The sequence below is a fragment of the Ursus arctos genome, unplaced genomic scaffold, assembly GCF_023065955.2.
Source record: "Ursus arctos isolate Adak ecotype North America unplaced genomic scaffold, UrsArc2.0 scaffold_15, whole genome shotgun sequence".
Taxonomy (NCBI): domain Eukaryota; kingdom Metazoa; phylum Chordata; class Mammalia; order Carnivora; family Ursidae; genus Ursus; species Ursus arctos.
In genome coordinates this window covers 41104057-41126064 of record NW_026622819.1, presented here as the reverse complement: position 1 = coordinate 41126064, position 22008 = coordinate 41104057, and the positions used below count along the sequence as shown (strand labels likewise).

General features: G+C 39.5%; 1 long non-coding RNA gene and 1 other non-coding gene across 2 annotated transcripts in view; both read left to right on the top strand.

Annotated features, from left to right (window-relative positions):
- Nucleotides 1-22008, top strand: part of LOC113263866 (uncharacterized) — a 42199-nt gene continuing 20191 nt past the window's right edge. Inside the window, exons 1-5 of the long non-coding RNA XR_008959221.1 lie at nt 1-535; nt 10782-10937; nt 13454-13614; nt 19087-19342; nt 20682-20955. This is a non-coding gene — a long non-coding RNA (uncharacterized LOC113263866). The remainder of the gene's footprint in view (nt 536-10781; nt 10938-13453; nt 13615-19086; nt 19343-20681; nt 20956-22008) is intronic.
- On the top strand, nt 20191-20297 carry LOC113264176 (U6 spliceosomal RNA). Its single transcript, XR_003319578.1, has one exon. It is a non-coding gene; the product is annotated as a U6 spliceosomal RNA (small nuclear RNA).

Below are 22008 nucleotides of genomic sequence, written 5' to 3'. Positions count from 1 at the left end.
TAGTTGCTTTCTATTTTGTCAACCTTCATTTTTGACAAAAAAATCTGCACTAAAAAAACTTTTTAAAATCACTATTTTAAACAATTCAAAATTTTACCTTAATCCTTAAGTTTGGGTGTTCAAAAGGACCTATCCAACGTCCTGGCAATGAGAGCTGGTTGGAAACACATTGACATGGAAATTGGGCTAGATTTTCAAATAAGCTAAGAGAATCAGTGTATAAAGAACATTGGGAGGCCATTGATACTGCATATTCAGTGAACTGCCTAAGCTTGGTCTCCTAAGACCGGACCATCTAGAAATATAGTCCCTTGGGAGGTATGGCCTGATTAATGATACTCTTTTTGTTGCAGGTGGTGCCAAAAAATTACCAGCAGACGCTGGCTCTGGATTTTATTGAGGTGACCAAGAGGAAGCCTGATCTAATGTCTCATATTGCTTTGGGATTCCTTATCTAAGGAAATCCTTGGTGAGCTCCTGGATATGGCTGTCTGAGGAAGGCCACACCATCCATAATTATACCTGTGAAAGAAAGGTAGGCCAAGCCAGTCATTGGAGAGACCATATGGTATATCTTTTTTCATGATAATGAATATATTGTAAGGCTCTCATACTATACATGTAGTGGTATATTACTTGCAGGTAGATTGGGGCAAACTAAAAGTGTATAGTAGAAATGCTAAATAAACCACTAAAATAAAATTTAAAAAACCAGTTATAGCTAATAATCCAAAAAAAGATAAAAAGGAATCACAACAAATATACAATTAACCCAACAGAAAGCAGAAAAAGTGAAAAGATAACAAAGAATAGATAGGACAATTAGAAAACAAAATTGAGATGATAGGCTTAATCTAACAGTCTAAATGATCACATTAAATATAAAATATCTAAACACCAATTAAAGAATAGGTTGTCATAGTGGATAAAAAGGCACAGCCCAACTTTATACTGCCTATAAGAAACACACTTTAAATATAAAGACACAAATAGGTTAGAAGAATGAAAAAAGATATACCAGGCTAATACAAATTAAAAATTAAACTGAAGGAACTATATTAATATTAGACAAAATACTTTTTAACTGCATGCAAAACATTTACCAAGGAAGGTCATATTCAGGGGTCGGAAAACAAGTCTCAATAAATTTAAAAGGTAAAGTGTGTTTTCTGAGTAGAACAGTATTAAGTTAGAAATCAGTAACAAAAGTATCTGGACAATCCCCCAATATTGGAAACTAAATGCATCCTTCTAAATAATCCACTGTTTGAAGAAAAAAATCAAAAGGGAAATAAAGTATTATGAACTGAATGAAAATGAAAATATAACATATCTAAATTTGTGGGATACCTCTACAGCAGTACTTAGGGGGAAATATAAGGCACTAAACACCTTTATTGGAAAAGATGAAAGGCCATAAATCAATGAGTCACTTTCCCCCTTAAGAAACTAGAAAAAGGAAAAAAAAATGAAACCCATGGTAAACGGAAGAAAGGAAATAATCATTCAGAGGAAAATATCAAATGAAAAAAAAAGAAAAAATACAGTTGACCCTTGAACATTGTGGGGGTTAGGGGTACCAATCCCCTGTGCAATTGAAAATCTGCATATAACTTTTGACTCCCCAAAAACTCAACTACTAATAGCCTGCTGTTGACTGAAAGCCTTACCGATAACAGTCAATTAACACATAATTTTAACACATATTTTGTATGTTACATGTGTTTATATACTGTATTCTTCCAATAAAGTAAGTTAGGGAAAAGAAAATATTATTAAGAAAATCGAAGGAACAGAAAATATAATTATAGTGCTGTGCTGCATTTATTGAAAAAATATGTATATAAGGAGACTCACACAGTTCAAATCCATGTTGTTAAAGGATCATCTGTAAAGGAGAGTAAAAGCTGGCTTTCTGAGAAGATCGATGTGAGTCACAGTCTCAACAAGATAAAGGAGAGAAGACAAATAATCAGAATCAGAAGTGAGAGAAATGACATAACTACAGATTTTGCAGACATCCAAATAATAAGAAGAAAATATTATGAACATCTTAATGCCAGGAAACTTGATAACTTAGATGAAATGGACAATTCCCTTGAGAGATCAAAATACAAAAATCAAATATGCATCTACATACTAACAACAATCAGAAGCTGAAATTGAAAAACAGTACAAATAACAGCATTAAAATATGAAATGTAGATATATCTAATAAAATATATGTAAAATCTATATACCGAACATTGTACAACACTGCTGAGAGAAAGAGAAAGAACCAAATAGATGGGAAAATGTATCTGGTTGGTTGCGCAGAAGACTCAAGATATCAATTTTCCCTAAATTGGTCTATACATTTGACATAATCTCTATCAAAATCTTAGCAGGCAATTTTTGTTAGTTTTTGTAGAATTTGACAGGCTGATTCTAAAATTCATATGGAAATATGAAAAACCTAAAATAGCCAAAAAAATTATTGAAAAGGAAATATAAATTTGGAGAGCCTACTACGCATATTCAGTAATTTCTGTAAAGTTACAAAGTTACAGAGAGTTACAGTTATGAAGACAGCGTGGTGCTAGTTTAAAGTTAGTAAGATATATATATGACCCCATTTATATGAAGTCCTGAAATAGGCTAAGTTAATCTATGGTTTAAGAAATCAGAATTGTACGCCTGAAACTAGTATAACACTGTATGTCAACCATACCGGAATTACAAAAAAAAAGTGACAGCAGTGGTTACCCCAGTGAGTGGATTAACTGGGAAGGGACGTGAAGGAAAATTTTCGTTTGATGAAAATGTTCTGTATTCTAATGTGGGCATGCATTTCTTAAAACTCATCTAACAACACCCTAAAATTTTTTGCACTTCACTGTGTTGCTTATACCACAATGAAACAAACAAGACAACAAAAAATCATATTGTAAATGTTTTAAAAAATCTGGCTTTAGAAATGAAAAGTACTTCAGTAAGAGAACAGACTATAGAGGTGAAACCTATTTTATATTTTTAAATAGTAGTTGATAACGTTCTGAGGTTCTGGTTTCTTGGAAAAGGATCTTCATGTTATTAACTATAGTTCTAAATCAATAATATTATTTGGAAAACCTGCTTTAATTATCTGTATTTGTGGGATATTTCCATAATTCCTCCTTTCTAGCATTTCCACTTAAGCATGTAAATTTAGAGTCTCCTTTCCACTGGTTTGTAGCAGAGGTTTCTTGGATCATATATGATTACAAAACAAGCCAAATAACAACAAAAAAGGCTATGGCTGTGCCCTATCTTCAGAATTTCAGACCTCCCTGAGTTGGCTGGACTGGACCAGCACTCTGCACAGACAGACCCACAAGCTTGAAACCCACGGCCAGTGGGCAGAAGTGTCTGTTCAGGGTGCAAGAAGAGGAAGACAAGGAGGACATGTGGTTTGGGGCTGGAAGCCATCTGTGACCACCACCTGACATCTAGGAAGAGTGCTCCTACCTTCAGCCAGGGCTTTGAGGAAAGGGAATCCGATGACGGGCTTGACACAGAGGAGAACCTACCTCCCGGGCTGAGCAGGCTGAGAGTGAATGCGGCTTCTCTGGGTACAGTTCAGGAATGCGACCCCTGGAGAAGTCAGGGCTGGGGCTCCAGCTGCAATAGTGGAGATGACACCGCTTGATAAAGGTGGGCAGGCTCACCTATTCCTGGCATCACCCAGGAGGCAGCGAGGGGCTCCCTGGGGGGAAGGGGAGCCAGAGCAAGCCCAACAGCAACAGCAGAGGGGCAAGGCCAGTCCAGTAAGACCGCCGCCACCAGTATGGGGACCATGGGCCTTTGTGCAGCCCCGCAGTTCGGCCTAGGGAGAACCTCAAGCTCATGAGCCTCTGCCTCGGCCCGCAGCTTTATGGGAGCACCAAGCACGTTATTGACCCAGAGAATGGCTTGTCGTCTTCCGGTGTAAAAGTCCATGAGAAATACACGGCGAAATGTACCTCCACCCTGCAGGGAAGGCAGCGGATGGCATTTTTCTCTGACTGCCTGGCAGACACTACCACGGAATCGGAATGAATACAGAGCAAGAACTTGAAAAATACCGTGCTACAGCCTCGTCTGTGTGCAAAGGCTGTCTCTTCGAGCCCCCAAGGAGGGCTGCTGTTCTCCCGGCGTGGCCAGCTGCAGCCACATCATTTGACCACGGTCAGGCCTGGCCCCAGGCACTCTTGGTGCTCATTTCACTGCTCCCTTTCGGTTCCACTGTTTGGAAGCAGGCATCGTGAAGGTATTACCGTCGATGTGACAACACGGTCATTGTGCATGCTGCTAGACACTTTTCTTACCAGGTCAAAGTCTATTGTGTAATTGTTTATATTTATAATTTTAATGTGATGATCACATTAAGGGTTAAATTTAAATATATATTTAGAACCTAATGATATGAAGCACTTAGCAATTTGAAGTTCTATACCTAACCGGGAGAGAGAAAATTCTTGTTTCTTTGTGAAATATCTAAATTCCCGACCTTCCTGTGACACGTTGATGACATGCTCTGAGGCGCACTCAGTGGTATCCGAGGCACTCACAAATAGATCAGGGTGTGTGTGTGTGTGTGTGTGTGGTGTTTGGTGAGGTGGGCTGTGTCATGATTATTAGTGATGATGAAAACATTCCCATTCCTTCCCACCAGCTAGGTCATTTTTCCCTCTTTCCACTGGTTTTTCTCCTTTTCCACTCATTCACCAACCTCTTCGCCACTCTTGCCCTTGATTTCCTGTAGGTGCTGTGTGGCTGAAGGCTGTGTGACCCCTTTGCCCTGGAATGATATCAAGTCAAGCACGACAAAGTAGGGCTTCCTTTCCCTAGATGTCCCCTCAGCAGGGGGACTTCATTGTTGAGTTCAAAGCTTGTTTTGAGACCAGTGAATGCCCCAGACTCAGCAGATCCATAAGCAGCACTTACTTTGTTCCTTGGCCTTGTCACCTTCATCCTATGATCCACCTCAGTATGACCACCAAATATCTGTCACCTTCAAGCTCATCCAGCTCTGTATACACTAGACTGGGGGGGGGCAGTTTCTCTAACATTCAAAAAGCCACTGTTTTCTGGAAAAGTCATTCTTAAACACTTTCAGAGTGGGGCTGTCTTCTGCTGGATGGAACATGATGGGAGGTGACCCAGGACATGCATCAATTTTTATCTCTCACTTTGAATCCAGCTCTCTTCCACTGGCTGGAGGGTGAACTGAGGGCTACTTAAAGAAATATGGAGATTCCTTTCCCAGGCCTGATAAAAATATGTGCTCCTTCAACTCTCAGGTTTGCGAAGACTTTAACCCTGCTCTGGCTTCCTCCTGTCTCCCACTCATTAAAACACAGCTGGGGGTTCTGTGTTTCTGTTGCTTTAGAGCTTGTTGTATGGAGAGAGGAAAGGGAAGTTGGTGGTCTGCTGTATATTTTCTTTAAGGGCATGCTAAGTGGGGAGCAGTGCTCATTGTCCTAGCCCCCATCAGGAATGTAAGGGGGTCTTGGGGAGGTAGAAGTGATTCTCTACCAAAGTATTCCAGGTCACAGAGAATTCTTACTCTTCAAAACTCAGAACCCCAAGATTACTAAAAGCCAGCTCCTTTTTTGTGATATGTAAGGTTTCTTGTCTCTTGCTATAATCATGGAGGCTCAGTGGGAAATTTTGGCCCTATGATGCCTGTGTAAGCTCAACCATTCTAACCCATAGTGTTATAAAGTTCCAAATAATTATGGAACAGGAAGTGCTGGTAAGTCCAGGTCCTAGAGCATGGTATTAATGGCTTTTCTCATTTTTTAAAAACTCTGAATGTTTTGTTTTTGCAAGGGCAATATTATTATTATTATTTAAAGATTTTTTTTATTTATGTGACGGAGAGACAGCCAGCGAGAGAGGGAACACAGCAGGGGAGTGGGAGAGGAAGAAGCAGGCTCCCAGCAGAGGAGCCTGATGTGGGACTCGATCCCGCAACGCCGGGATCACGCCCTGAGCCGAAGGCAGACGCTTAACGACTGCGCTACCCAGGCGCCCCTGTAAGGGCAATATTATAATAAAAAATTTTAATAGAATATTTTCAGGGAGATAGAAGGGGCAATTCAAGATGGCAGCAGGGTGTAATGCCACTGTCATTGGCCCTCCTTATCCTTCATCACCTTCAAGAAGTCAAAGCCAGCTCTCAAAAAGAGATAAAAAGACCTCTTCTTTTCTCTAAGCCTCAGTTCTTGGGAGACTCTAAACTTCACCCAAAGGCAGCAGAGACAAAAGATACCATTCTCCTTTTAGAAGAAACAAATATATTTGAGAGTACTCTGATTGTGAGAAATTGTGCCTCACCTCTTCAGAGAATTGTAGTAATGAGAGAACCAATTAATTTTCTCTAATTGTATGGAAACATTTCTTTGAGAGAAATTCCGCTGGTAGCAGAGAATGGAGGAGTTACTTCTATGATTGACCATTAGAAACACACACGCCCAGAGACAGGAGTGGGGGGGCCTGTTGGACTTGGTGTCCTTGGTACAGGGTCCCTGAGGAGCATCAAACACAGTTGCTCCTTCTGGAGCCTCACATTCTCCATGGGTCTTCTGATTCTGACTGTGACTGTGTAGAGTACTCTGCAACTTAAGAATCTACTTGAGGGGCACTGGGGTGGCTTAATAGGTTGTACAGCTGACTGTTGATTTCAGCTCAGGTCATGATCTCGGGGTCCTGGGATCAAGCCCATGTCAGTTTCAATATCCTCTTTACCAGAGAAGCAGCTCTGATTTCTAGTAGATCTGGACTCTGCACAGAAGCCAACAGTGTTTTGGTTTTGTGGCATGGCTCTTTTGTCTCTTCTGTCCAGTGGATGAAGCCACTGGAACACACACTTATTCCTGTTTTCTGAGTACTCTTTGGCGGATCCTGTGGTGGGTAGTAGGATGACTTGTTCCTAGGCGTCTCTAACAGGTTGCCCTGAGTAGAGGAGGGCCTCCCTGGGGTGGATGGTCTCCAATCCTACATTCCCTATTTGATCTTCTCCAACCAAAGGTCTCCTAGCATTCTCTGGGTCTTTTCTCTTAAATAAAAGATTCTTGTCCTATTTCCTCTCTTCCTCAGCCTGAGCCCATGAGCCTATGAGCGAAATTTTAGGGAAATAACCTCGTGGCCATCTGGCCTTTTTTACCCACAGGTAAGCATGCAGGAAAGGAGCTATTCAGGCCAGGGACTGAATCTTTCTTCTCCTCGATCTGCATGAGGGTTTCCTCCAAGGGGCTTTTTGTAGCCTCAGCTATGGAATCAGCCTTTGAAATATGGGTGGCAGAAGAGGGAAAGGTGTATTCATAAGTCTGGAGTCAAAGTCAGGAGTTAAGTTCTAAAGACAAAAAGGGTCTAGCTGGGAAATAGGGCCCAGTATCTGAGTGTTCTCTAGAGGAAGAAGGGGAAAAGGAAGATGTGATGTGGAAGAAGATGGTAGGAACAATGTTGCTTTCAGTGTTAAATGGAGCTCTGATGAAGGGACCCCAGTATTGATGGAGGAAACAACAGAAGAGAAAGTGTGGTCCAATCCAGTGGGAAATGGAAGGCCAGAGTGAGTGACTACTCAGTGAAACCCAAAGGTGATAGAGAGTCAAACAATATTTTCCCCCAGCTCCTCTTACCACAGGATGTCTGCTTTTTTGGTTGCTTTATTATATTCCTTGGAGCTTATATCTCGTTCTAACTTCTCTAGAAAGTTTCCCTCAAAGGAGAGCTTGCACAGGTGCCTGTAAAAGACAAGAGATGAAGAAGATATCCAGGAGCAGAATGGTGATGGGCTGGCCTAGCAGACCTGGCAAAGGTCACCTTTCTCAAAATTCCTGACTTCATGATACCCCTTTTATCTCTCAACCCAAGGCTTCCTTTCACATTCCATTCTCTTTTCATGCCATCTCCGGGCTACTATGGGGTCCTGGAATTTCAAGAGACAAGCCAGGAAGAGGGACATATGGAAAAATGGAAGAGACAAGTCATCATTTCCAAAGAGAAAGTTGGTCTTGTGTCATTTTTGTGCCTGTCAGGTAAGCTCTCAAGTTAGGAAAATAGCTTATCGGTTGAAGGAAGAAGCAAGAGATCACAGGAGGCTTTGTAAAATGTTCAACTGGGAAAAGACTACTTCAAAAATCAACACTGAGAGCCCCAGAAATTAGGACTTAATGTCAAAAGGTCGATGACAAAATAATAAGGCCAGCCTAGATGCTGTGCAGTGTCATTTACAAAGTGCTACCATGCGCATTGTCCCAGCTGATTATCACAACATCTCTGTGAGGTTGCCAAGTCAGATGCTCTCTCAAAGGATGAGTGAATATTAGGGAAGTTAACAACTCGTACAAAGTCCGCTCCCAAAATGTTGCCTTCAAAACAACGTATGTTACTTCTGCTACAACTCAGAAGGCCACCCCATGCGCACAACCCATAGCCCAGCTTCATCAGTGTTGAATTCCCATGGAGGGACACAGAAGGGATTAGAAGTGTCCTAGATTCTGATTTACATCCAATAGGCTTTTCTCAGAGGACTGTATTTTTTGAGGACTAACTTTAGGAAATGATGTCCTAGCAATTGTGGACCTGAGGCCTCAGAGAAGAAAAAAAGATTATTCCTGGGGGAGGCCTGGGTTAAATAGCAAAATCTTAGCTTTGAAAGCTTCTACTTTGTTTCTCTTCCTGCTACTGAGGTGATGCTGAAAGACAGGGGACGAAATGACAAGTGGGAGTCATTTCTTACAGTCCTCATTCTAAGCAAGCGACAGACATTCATTAATGAGGAAAGTGACATTCTAAGTTGATTAATTGATCTCCGGATCACTTCCATGCTACTCATTTTTAAAGTAGACATATTTTCTACTGATTCTTCTGTGTAAACTTAAGGAATGGTTTACTGCCTATGGTCCTCAATGGATATTTCAGACAGTAGTCCTCTACTGTAAAGCGACACAGAAACTCACATTTTCCATAACTTGGATGCTCAGTTCTGTCGAATTCTGCTCCATGAGTAGAATCTGTATCAGAGGCTTTCAGAGGCTCAGCATTATCTCCATGTCAGCCTTAACACCAGGGAGAGGCTTGGCGTGGGCACACTTATAATGGGAAGGCAGCAGCTGAACAAGTAATGAAGGCCTGTTTTCCCCAGGTGCCCCGAACTCCATGAACCAATGAGTCAATCCATGGCTCATGAATTGCAGAGTTTGAAAGTTTACCCTGGAACTCTTTATCACATCTAGGTAGGTAGTCTGTAACTTTGTATAGAAACCCTAGTCTCCACTATACTCCTTGCCCACCCAATCTCTTCTCCTGAACAAATGATGTTCTAATCTCTCCTGACAATTCCCATTCCTGTTATCTCTCCATTCCAATAATTGATTAAGAATAGTGGGAGGGGCACCTGGGTGGCACAGCGGTTAAGCGTCTGCCTTCGGCTCAGGGCGTGATCCCGGCGTTATGGGCGTTATGGGATCGAGCCCCACATCAGGCTCCTCCGCTATGAGCCTGCTTCTTCCTCTCCCACTCCCCCTGCTTGTGTTCCCTCTCTCGTTGGCTGTCTCTATCTCTGTCGAATAAATAAATAAAATCTTTAAAAAAAAAAAAAGTAAAAGAGATAGGGCCAAGTGCAGACACCTGTGAGTTTTGCATGAAAGTGGGACTTGGCGGGGTGGGGGGTACTTTGACTAGATTCCTTTTGTGCTGGAAGTAAACCCAGATGCCAATTGTAGACATGAAGAAGGAGGAGAGGCACCATCATGCAGAGAACTCCAAGAAGTTTTCTAGATTCAGGCTCCTCTTACGGGAGGAGGATGGACTTATCATCTAGTGCTACAAATACTCCTAGGGGCCTGTGGGAGAAGAGCCTTCTGAATTTTCTGATTCCTGATTCACATCTCCCTTGAGATGGGAACTGAAAGTTCCAATTGTTGATGAATTTGCATGTCACAATTCAGGCCTGTTTGAGTGCAGTGTATGGACCCCTGCAGGAGGCAGACAGGGCCCCTCAGCAGAGAATATGGAGCTGGGCCACAGGCCAGGCAGAGAACAGGGGCTAAGGGTACCTGCAGCTTTCCATGTCTCTGTCCCCTGGGAACTTCACACAGAAGACCAGTGCCCAGAAGAAATAATCCTCCAGGAAGGGAATGAAGAAAACTATTAGTGAGGAACATTTATTTAGTTTATGGTTGTTTAGAGAAGGACTATTACACTGGAGAAGACCAATTTTATATTCTGATCATAGTTCTATTTTGAAAAAATATATTACTCCAACGTGAGATATTAGTGCCTCAAATGAGTACACAAGATTTTTGCACTTCACTGTGTGTTAATTATATGTCAGTGAAAGAAACAAGAAACAACAGAAATCATATTATAAATAGAGCAAAAGCAAAAATTTAAATGTATCACCAGTAATGGAAATTAATCCAGTGAGAAAGGATAATAGAAAGGCTCTACTATTTCATATTTCTAAAGGACAGTTCAGTGTTCCCCCTAAGACGTTTACCTCTTAGAAAATGATAAAAGAATGTGATTAATGATTATTCATATTAACAATTACAGTTAAAAGCAACAGAATTATTTGGAAATAATAGCTGGTGGGATTATAATATCTTGCTCTAATATCTTTATGCAGATATTTCTATTTTTACCCGTGTACAATTCTGACTTATGTCTTCACATTTATAGTCCCCTTTTTATTAGTTTGCATCGCAAGTTCTTTGAATTACGTATCATTACCAAAAAAGACAATGGTTTTTCCCCTGTCTTCATAATTTCAGATTGTCTCATCCATCTTTATTGACATTCTTCATTAATGACATCTTCATTCAAGATAAGATCACTACCGTCATGGGAGTAAAAGGCACAGCATAGGCAATAGGCGTCAGTGGTCCTGTACTAGTGACGTACGGGGACAGCTGGGAGCTACACCTGTGGTGAGCATGGCATAATGTATAGAGCTCTTGAATAGCTGTGCTGTATAACTGAGACTTATGTAACCTTGGGTGTCAACCATACTCAAAAAAAAAAAAAAAAAAGTCCAGCAGCAGGTAAACTTGCCATCTCTAATAACTTCCCAAGGGCTGTTTTAACTCAACTTTAAAGTAGAATGTGCTAATGCTTGGACCAAACATTTGTGCTGGTTTTTATTTCTGTTTTTCCTAAATTTGGTCACTCTCATACCTTTTAGGTGTGCTGCTTGCTACTTTTAAGTCACATCCTTTTCTCTGCCATGCCCTATACCAGTATGACCAAAATACCTGGTACAAGATTCTCCAGTCACATCATCTCCATGATTTTATCTTCTCCATGAGATAAAACCATGGAAACTCAGAATCATTGAACCAGAGAATCTTGGAACTAAGCACACAAGGGAGCTCACAGTGTAATTTCTTACCTTGAGGTTAAAAAGACATCCTTTTCTGATAACGGAGAATATTTTGCCTTTTATATATCTTTAGTTTAAGAATGTAGAGTACGTACATTCCACCATTTCACATAGATGATAAACATGCTAATATATCTTGGTTGCTTATATTTAAATTGAAATAATTGTTGTATATTCTGGTGAATTTTCCCTCTTTATTGCTAGTAACCTCCTCTCCCTGTCAATGAAGTCTATTTTGTCCAGTGTAAATAGAGTGATATGACAGCTTTCTCTTTATTAGTGTTTGAATGATACCCATTTCTTCATTCCTATGCCCTAAATATTTCTGTATCTTAAAATGTATGTCTAATAGAAGCATATAGTTTAAAAACTCACTTTATTAATCTTTGCCTTTTTTGCAAAATATGTAGTCTACTAACAATAAATTAGATTTTGATATATTTGGGTGTACATGTAACATCTTACAATATGTTGTCCATTTCTCCTGTTTTTGTTTTGTATACATTTCTTATACATTTGTATTTCTATATACATTTGAATAGGCTGAATATTTTTTAACATTCTATTTTTCCTTCCTTTTAGCTTGTTAGTTATGCATTCCTCTACTAATCCTTTTCTGGTTACCCTAGACAAACGAACACATAATTTATATTTATTCAGCTCTAATATATGTCAATATGGATACCACTTACTAGTCAAATCCAGATACTTAGAACAATTTAACTCTATTTACTCCCCTCCTAATTTATGTTCTCATGTTTCTATATATTTATATGTATATTATTTTATATGTCTATATGCACTGTAGACACAGAGACAGAGAGAGATGGTGTGCAGCTGTATTCCTCCTACTCCTCATAGCTCTTTTTCCTGGGATTTTTGTGAAGCACAGGACACTCCATACCTAAAATCAGTCATTGGTCTCTCATCTACATTTTTCTCATCTCCTAGGCCCTCTGTTTCCTCTGTTCCCTGCTTATCATTGGCTGTCCCACCACACTAATCTGCCTCCTCCAGCAAACAACCATTGAAATTGTATTTACAAAAATGGTTTCCTCTCTCTCTCTCTCTCTCTCTCTCTCTCTCTCTCTCTCTTTTTTAGAGCTGGGGCGGAGGGAGAGGTAGAGACAATCTTAAGCAGGCTCCGTGCCCAGGGCAGAGCTGAATGTGGGGCTCGATCTCACAACCTGAGATCATGACCTGAGCCGAAATCAAGAGTTAGATGCTCAACCAACTGAGCCACCCAGGTGCCCCAGTGGTTTCTATTCTTGAATAGATAAGCCAGGATTGGATATAGCCAAGGGATAGAATAGGAGTTGGAATGGATAAGACAGATCTGTGAGTAGACCCAACTTTATGATAGGAGAGAAGCAGACTGGCAGACATTGTGACTTGTTGTCTGCCATTTGCCCAGTCTGTGGACCAGAGAGCTCAGCTTAGCCCCCCGGGGTATACACTCGACATGATGGTGCAAGAAGACAGGACCTTCAGATGCGGAGACTAAAGTGGGAAGATATTTGAAAGGGTTGACTAGTAATGAGAAAGGGATTCAGAAATTAGAAGGGAGTCTGGTATGTGTAAAAGAGAGGAAAAATAAGAAATATAGGGCTTTGGGGAAAAGAGTTACAAGAGCTGGAAAGCAGGAAATCCACATGGAAGGACAACTTGGGAGGCAAATGGGATGCAGGCTGATGACTATCTGGAATATTGCTAGTCGTGGGGGACAGAGGCAGTGAAGGTGGCAGACCACACGATGATTCTCTTAAAGCTCATATCACTTTTACTCACATTCCATTGTCTTAAATTAGGTTATATGTTGAGGTCTGAAATATATGGTGCAAAAATTTCCTCCATGAATGGCCTGGTGTGGCAGACAGACTCTAAGGTAGACTTTAATTATACCCAACATCTTGATTTTCACCCCCTGTGTAACTCCTTCGTATGTGGACAAGACCTGTGACTTACCTCTTACCCACAGACTATGGCAAAGGTGACGGGGTGTCACTTCTGTTATTATGTAACAAAAGATGAAAATGTCTCACTAGTGGATGTTCTTCCTTGCAGATTTTGATGAACGTTCTGTTCATGTTGAGAGCAGTCATAAGGAGAGAACGCCACGTGACAAGGTGGCTTAAGCTGACAACCAACAAGGGAAAAAAAAAATCCATGGGAAAAATGAATTCTGCCAATTACCTGCACGAGCTTGGAAGCATATCCTTTTCCAGGTGAGCATTCAAATGAGACCGCAGCCCTGGCTGACAACTTCTTTAGAGCCTGTGAGATACACTGAAGCAAAAGTCCCAGTTACATTGTGCTTGGGCTCCTGATTTGCAAAATCTATAACATAATACACAAGTATTTTTTAAGCTACGAGTTTATGGTAATTTGTCATGCAGCAATAGTTAACTAGTATGCCCATATTTGAGGGGTTTGATAGGAAAGGGTAGAAGATATTTTTGAAAAATAATTCAATCTGCTGTAGTCCACTTTTCTGGTCACAAGTATTTACCCCCTTTAACTTAGCATGCAAAATATCCTCACCCCCTCCCAAAAGGAGGTGAAATTTTCTATCATTTCACCCTAAGGTTCAAAGTCCAGAATCTCCTGTTAGTTTCTATGTAGGGTTCAGATGTAACCTCTCTTAATTCAGAGACTTGTGAACTAAAAGCCACAAGTTACCTGCCCCCACACCCAAGAGTCAGTAAAAGAACAGAGACAGGATAAGCACAATGAACATTCCCATTTGGAAAGAGAAAGGTGGGAGACTGTGGTAATGTCTCACCTCGATGGCTATTAATGAACAATTCCTTCTGGTATTTCTCTCGTTTAGTCCCCTCCTCTTGAATTGAGGCTGGCCTTGTGACTTGTTTAAATAGTAAAATGCTGCAGAAGTAAGTTTGTGCTAACTCCTATCCTAAGCCTTAAAAAAGGGCTGAGAGCTTTTTGTACTCCGAGGATCCAGCCACCCTAGAGAAGAGTGTGATTATCCTGAAACTACAATACTTTTAAGGAAGCCTAAGTGAGCCAGCTGGAGCAGCCACATGCAGGAGAACCAAAGTGCTCCAGATGATAGCCCCACATGCAATTTCAGCCTTCAGCAAAGGCCCAACTGCCACCATCGTGGACATTCCCAATCAATTGAACCTCCAGTGAACCATCTTGCACATTCCAAGCCAGCTGAACCCTCAGATGACTCTCACCACAGTTCACACCACTTAGAGAAGAACTACCCAGGTAAGCCCAACTAACCCACAGACTATGGGCATCGATAATTGTTGCCGATTGAAACCAGTAAACAAGGCAAGTGGCACAGGCCCCAAGCAGTTGGCTTCATAGCTGTGTCTGTATGTGCACAGGGATCGCTAAGGTGGGAGCCTTAGTGGTGAAAGCAATAGTGGTGAAAACAGGGGGTACAGCCCCAGGAGAGAAGAGGGGCTCCGCATGGAGCAGCAAGCACAGGGACCTGGCTGGCTTGCTGACCACTCCCAGATCCCACCCCTATAGTGACTGTAATTATTAACTCTTTGGCCTGAGCACCAGAACAGGTGCTGTAGATGCCCAAGCAATAACCTTTGGCAGCAAATTATGACAAAATAACAGCATACCCATGGACATTGCAATAAAGCATATCAAGGAGTTATTAGAATTCTTCAAAGAGTTCAGAGTCTCTGAAAATTTGAAAATTGCTGGGTCAATGCAAATATCCACAGACTTAGAAATACAAATTACGCGTAAAAATCACCCAGTCCAACAGAAAAAACTCCACTGTTCTTTTACATGAAGCTTTGCATAAACCAATTATCAACAAGACAATTTGAAAATAAATTTTTCCTTTCAATGGAACATACACAATGCATAAAAAGGTGTTTTGCGTTATTTCATGAAGGCATTTTTGGTTTCTTGCATGACCCTCCGCAAGTTACAGAAAATGTTATAGGAAACATTAAATTGCCATTGCATGACCTTCAAAGTTAAATTCAGACAGGAAACTGAGCTATACGAGGAGCTAAATCTTTTTAGAAGAAGTGTTGTGAAACTCATCAACTGTAAATGTACTATAATTTATACAATAGCTAAATCGTGGAAGGAGCCAAGATGCCCTTCAACAGATGACTGGATTAAGAAGCTGTGGTCCATATATACAATGGAATATTACTCAGCCATCAGAAAGAACGATTACCCAACATTTGCAGCAACATGGACGGCACTGGAGGAGATAATGCTAAGTGAAATAAGTCAAGCAGAGAAGACAATTATCATATGGTTTCACTCATTTATGGAACATAAGAAGTAGGAAGATTGGTAGGAGAAGAAAGGGAAGAAGAAAGGGGGGGTAAAGAGAAAGGGGGAATGAACCATGAGAGACTATGGACTCTGGGAAACAAACTGAGGGCTTCAGAGGGGCGGGGAGTGGGGGAATGGGATAGGCTGGTGATGGGTACTAAGGAGGGCACGTATTGCATGGTGCACTGGGTGTTATACGCAAGTAATGAATCATGGAACTTTACATCAAAAACTAGGGATGTACTGTATGGTGGCTAACATAATATAATATAAAAATATTATTAAATAAAAAAAGAAAGCAAATATTAAAAGGAAAAAATGTATACATCAAGATAATTTATCAGAAATATGTCCCAGTGTTGTCACAGTCTATAAAATATTCTTAACAGCTCCAGTAACAGCTGCATCAATGGAAATAGTCTTCTCAAAATTAAAAATTATCAAAAATTAGTTGCAATCTTGGATTTGCCAAGAGCAACTCACTTTGCTTTCAATTATATCAATTTGATAATAAAGTTACTAAAAGTATAAATTTTGAAGACATAATAAATAAATTTGCATAAAGGCAAGCCAAAAATATCTGATCAATCATACAGTATTTTTTCCATTATTTTATATAAATTATGGCACCAAAATAATATTTTTTACAATTTTAAAATTTATCTTATATATCACTATTACTTCTATTATATTTTATAAGTAACATAATATTTTTAAGGGTAAAATCTTTATATTTTAGTATCCTTAGTAGTCCTTTCTTTTAAATTTTTGAACAAGGGTCCCCGCGTATTCATTTTGCACTGGGCCCTAACATAATATTTTTAAAGGTAAAATCTTTATATTTTAGTATCCTTAGTAGTCCTTTCTTTTAAATTTTTGAACAAGGGTCCCCACGTATTCATTTTGCACTGGGCCCTAACATAATATAGTATGTTACACACACTCCTATTTACTCAGTTATTTTTGTTTTATGATTAGAATTTTTCATTTGTAGGCCATATATAATGTGCTTTAATCTTCTTTGAGTTAATTTATATATTGATGCATTTTATAAACTTATATGCCTTTAAGAAAATTGTAATATTTAAGATGATGCTCCGCGTGCACTGCCGTTGAATCTCATCTGTACTAGAAAGATCACAAATAGTGATTTGTATTATTTGAAGGAAAAGTAACAGGAGTGCCAACCACCACCCTAGTCTTGATCCCACAGCTCCAGCTACTCTGGCCTCATTGCTGTTCCTGGAAATGTCCCAAAAGCTTAGAACAAGGTCTGTCACAGTGTAGGTATCCCGTAAATATTTGCTGAATGACTTGAGTAAAAAATTTCTTGATTCTGTGCATGGGAAAATAGGGGTTTAAGTAACTGCAGCTCTTCAGCTTGTTAAATGTTATTTAATACATATTTTGTAGGGATAGAGAACATACGACCTAGGATTGCCTTTAGCTGAAAATGTGGTTGTTCGAGGAAGGGTAGGCCTGGGAGCTTAGAGATGATAATGTAAGAGTCAGTGAGCATCAGCTGAGATTGGGAGAAACGAGGTAGATTCTATGATAAGCTAGCAGCGATTGGGTAAGGACTAAATCACTCAGTAATTGTAACAGGTTACTTCATATGTATGATGACTTCTTTGTGTTCATGGTACCTACACCCCTTACTGACCAGAAAGGTCCATGAATTAGATCTGCTATTTCTGGCCTGAGCACGGTGGCTCTTGTGACATTGGCAGCAATATTTTTTTGGCATCTGATTCAAGTGACAGAGAAAAGTCCAGATAAGTTCTTAAGTTGCCATTGCCATAATTAAGACCCTGGGCTGAATGCTTTGAAAAACAAAAACATCAAAGTTCTCAGAATCTTCACTTAGGCCATGTGGCTTAAGGTTAAAGACTGGCAGGAAAAATTTAAGTAATAGTGTAAGTGACCTACTTGACAACTCTTTCTTCTACATTTGAGGAATTTTCTGGATACGTGTTGCTTCATATTTTTTAAGTACTTACATAGGATAGAAATTTAAAATTCATTTATCTAAAATGCCTACAAACTAATTATGTGTGTATATATATAGATGATTCATTCTAGTTGAATTATTCTCTTTATCCCAAATAGTTTTCTTTCTAATGCTGAATCCCCTCAGATTTTGCATTCAAAATCTGAACAGTATCACAGGATATTTGATGCATAAGTTAGATCCCCATGGAAAATTAAGCCAAGTGTCATGGGCTCCATGATAAAATATCTACTTCATAAACAAGAACCAAATTAATCATAATACGGAGTAATTTTTGTTTTCTAGTTATTGTGAAGTTGATGTTATCATTTAGACATATAGTCCTCAAGGTTATATTCATTATAATTACTGGGTTTACGCCAGTCCAGCTGAATGTTTGGAGCGGTATAAACATGGATTCAAACCCAAAAATGGGGGCACCTGGGTGGCCCCGTGGGTTGAGCCTCCGACTTGGTTTCTGCTCAGGTGGTGATCCCAGGGTCCTGAGATGGAGCCAACTCAGGCTCTGTACCCTGCCACAGGCTCTGAACTCAGTGTGGAGGCTGCTTAGGGCTGTCTCTCCCTCTCCTTCTACCCCGCCCCCTCTGTGCTCACACTCGAACATGCGCATACTCTCTCTCTCTAAAAAAAAGATAAATCTTAAAAAATAATGTTTTCTCAGCTCTAGCAACTGGAAAAGAAGCTTGACATATGGTAACGTGGAGATGTTTTCTGGAAATATCAAGTTGATACTCTTTCCAGTTGTACTGGATTCAACAAGTACCAAGAGTTTTGACTCCATCTTGCCCAGGCTCTGTTACAACACCACACAGACACTGAGAATAGTAGGCACATATGCTGTTCAGATTTTGAGTGTTGAGTAAATAGGATTTCCTGAAATGAACAGAAGAGAAAAAGAAGGCTCATAATTACTTGATGGTTTTGGCCCAATCTAACTAGAGTGATGGCATTGCCACTCATAGAGTCTGGGTAACTGTTGATGAAACAAAGGGAAAGTAATAGTTCCATATATGTTTATCTTTCTATCAATATGTAAGAACACCTTAATAGTAGGGAAATATAGCTTTCACTTGATATAAGTTGCAATTTTTATTGTTTTATGGTTATTTTTAAACATTGCTAATTATACATTTTTGGTAATTGTACAATTATTTTGATAATTATATTTAATTGTGGGTACATTTTTCATTAGACTTGTAAATGCCTTTCTCACACAAAGATTTTTATAACTCTTAATCTTCTTAAATACATTTTAATTTAATCTTAACATTTAAATCTTTGATCTATTTGAAGTTATTCTACAGTGAAGTATGTAATATAAGTGAGAATTTATTTTTCCCCCAAGGGCTATCTAGTAGTCTCAAGTTTCAAGTCTAATTATTGAATATTTCATCTTTTTTAGGCTAATACTAATCGCCAACTTTATACTATGTGAAATTTATGTATATGATTGAGCTTACTGTTTTGTTCTATTGAGAAGATAATATACGAAATCCAAGTTTGGAAATTTGAATCTCAAGAGCCATCGGAACATCTGCGTATCTCTGAATCCTTCCTCAAATTCACCTCCATTGTTCATGCTCTTCTGCCTCAGTGAAGTCTGATGTGCTGCAAATATTGAAACATGCTTGAACTTCATCAGGTGCAAACTGATCAAGGTACCATTTCTATTTCTAATTTACTCTAAGTATGTTCATTCCATCTGTCCTCCCTGCTGCCTTTGGCCTTGCTCCCTGCTTTGCATTGCATGCCCCATGGATCCTCCCCTTGGACAGAGATGGGAAGCTGGAAAATATATAAAAAGAAGTTCTAGACTCTGAAGAATTATAAGCCCAGAGGATGGCTAAGAGAGGTGAGGGTCAGAAACATTCTCACTGGAGCCCAGTGCATGCTCAGAAATGTGTCATTGTCTTCCTCCAGGTGACTTAAGAGAAGCCACATTTCACAATGCACAGTACGGTGCCTGGGAACACAAGATGATCCGGCATATGCTAATTCACTCTCAGTACTTCCTGCCACTCTCTGTGCTGCGATTCATGCAGATCCCTGCAAAAAGAAGAGAATTAGCAACAGCTCTGTAACTCTCTCCTCCATGTAAACAGTCTGATGGAGTTTACAAGTAGGAAGATAACCAAAGAAGTTCTCCTCTAAGAATGTTTTTAGCAGAATTTTTGCATTGTTTATTTTAAACTAATTGGGAATTTATGGATCCGGGGCACACTGAGAGAACAGATGTCGGTCAGGTAGTTCCCTGTGTAACTGATGGAATGTAAAAACGAAGAAGCTCTGAACTTAAACAGCTTCCTAGGGCAAGCCGTACGACACATGTACAACACACACAGTGAGCACTCATCTCTTCCCCTGAAAGCAAAATATATCCCAGTGCAAAAATCTTTTTGGAGGTACAGATGATAGTTTGGACCTTTCCAGAGATAGATGTTGCTATCTGTGCTTGCTTTTGCTTGTATCCCTCACTAATTATTAGTAAAATTTGCTATTAAGTACAGCGCTAGCTTCGGCAGCACATATACTAAAATTGGAAAAATACAGAGAAGATTAGCAGGGCCCATGCACAAGGATGACATGCTATTAAGTAAAGTGCATACTTTCTAGGGCTCTGCTTTGACAATTTTACCTCCGTGGGTAGAGTGTGAGGACTTTTAATCAGAACTGGGTCATTCGACCAGCTTTTAGTGTGCTTCTGAAACTGCTATAAATTCTTACACTCAGCTTCCCGTTATTATCTTATTTTCTCCAAAATTTTCAATTATTTCAGGTCTTTAAATTTTCTGGTTCTTGTCTTTTTCTGCTATGTTTGATTCCCTAGAGGGGTAATCATTAATTTTGATAAAATTATTCATAAAATCATTGTTTTCTCCCTAAATTGTACAGGAGATCACAGTCTTTCTGTTTGGTTCATCATATTCAAAACACTCAAACTAGAATCAAAACACTTGATTTCTTAGTTGAGCTGCTTATTCCCTTCTCATTTTACAGGAATAGAAAATTCCTCATATGTTCTCATCAAGAACAGTGATGCCAAAGTCCATCCGGTGTGTAAAGCTGCAGGGTGGTACCCAGAGCCTGAGGCAACCTGAAAAACTCTAAGGACATAATTTAAAACCACCTTCTGAAAATGACAGCACAAATGGGAAAAGCCTATTCTCCAATGAACCTTCAGTCCTGGTAACTGAACTCAAAAAGACTGTCCTCTGTTCCATCCTCAACTCTAGGCTCAACCAGAAAAAGGGGACAGCTCTTTCTGTTTCAGGTTAGTGTTCATAATTATATCTCATTGCCTGGAGAAGTGTTTTAAAATGGAACCCATATTGTTGAGTTTCCAACAGAAAGGAGAATGATACTGAGCTCCTGTACCGTACTTGTTAGGCAGCCTTACCAAATGTACTACATCATTCTCTTCTCTCTCTTTGTTATTTTCTTCTTTCTGCTGGCTTTGAGTTTATGCTGTTCTTCTTTTTCTAGTTTTTTAAGGTGTACAGTTAGGTTGTTGAATTGAAATGTTTCTTTTTTAACATAAGTGTTCACACCTGTAAATTGTCTCTTTAATACTGCTTTTATTGTATTCTATAAATTTTAGCATGTTTTTTTTTTTGTTTTCATTTGTCTCCAAATATTTTCTAATATCCCCTGCAATTTCTTTGACCTGTTAGTTGCCTAAAAGTGTGGTGTTTAATTTCCACATACTTGTGAATTTTTTGGTTTTCCCTCTGCTATTTTTATTTTCATTCCACTGTGATTAGAAAGATACTTAGTGCGATTTTAGTCTTTTAAAATTTATTAACAATTGTTTTGTGGCCTAACATATAGTCTATCCAGAAGAATGTTCCATGTGCACCGAAGAAAAATATATTCTGTTTTTGGGAGGAATGTTCTATATGTCTGTTAGGTGTATTTGGTCCTTTGGTGGTGTTCAAGTCCTCTATTTGCTTATTGATATCCTGTCTGGTTGTTTCATACATTATTGAAAGTGGGGTATTGAAGTGCCCTACTCTTGTAGATCTGTCTGTTTCTGTCTCCAATTCTAACAATGTTTGTTTCACACAGTTTGGAGATATGTTTGTTGCATCTATGTGCATAATTGTTATATCTTCTTGGTGAATTGATCCTTTTATCAATATATAATGTCCTTCTTTGTCTCTTAGAACAGTTTTTGACTTAAAGTCCATTTTATCTGATATTAGTATAGCCATCCTGCTCTCTTTTAGCTACTATTTGCATGGATATCTTTTTCCCATCCTTTCACTTACACATTATGGTGCCTTAGATCTAAAGAGAGTCTTTTGTAGACAGCATATAGTTGGAT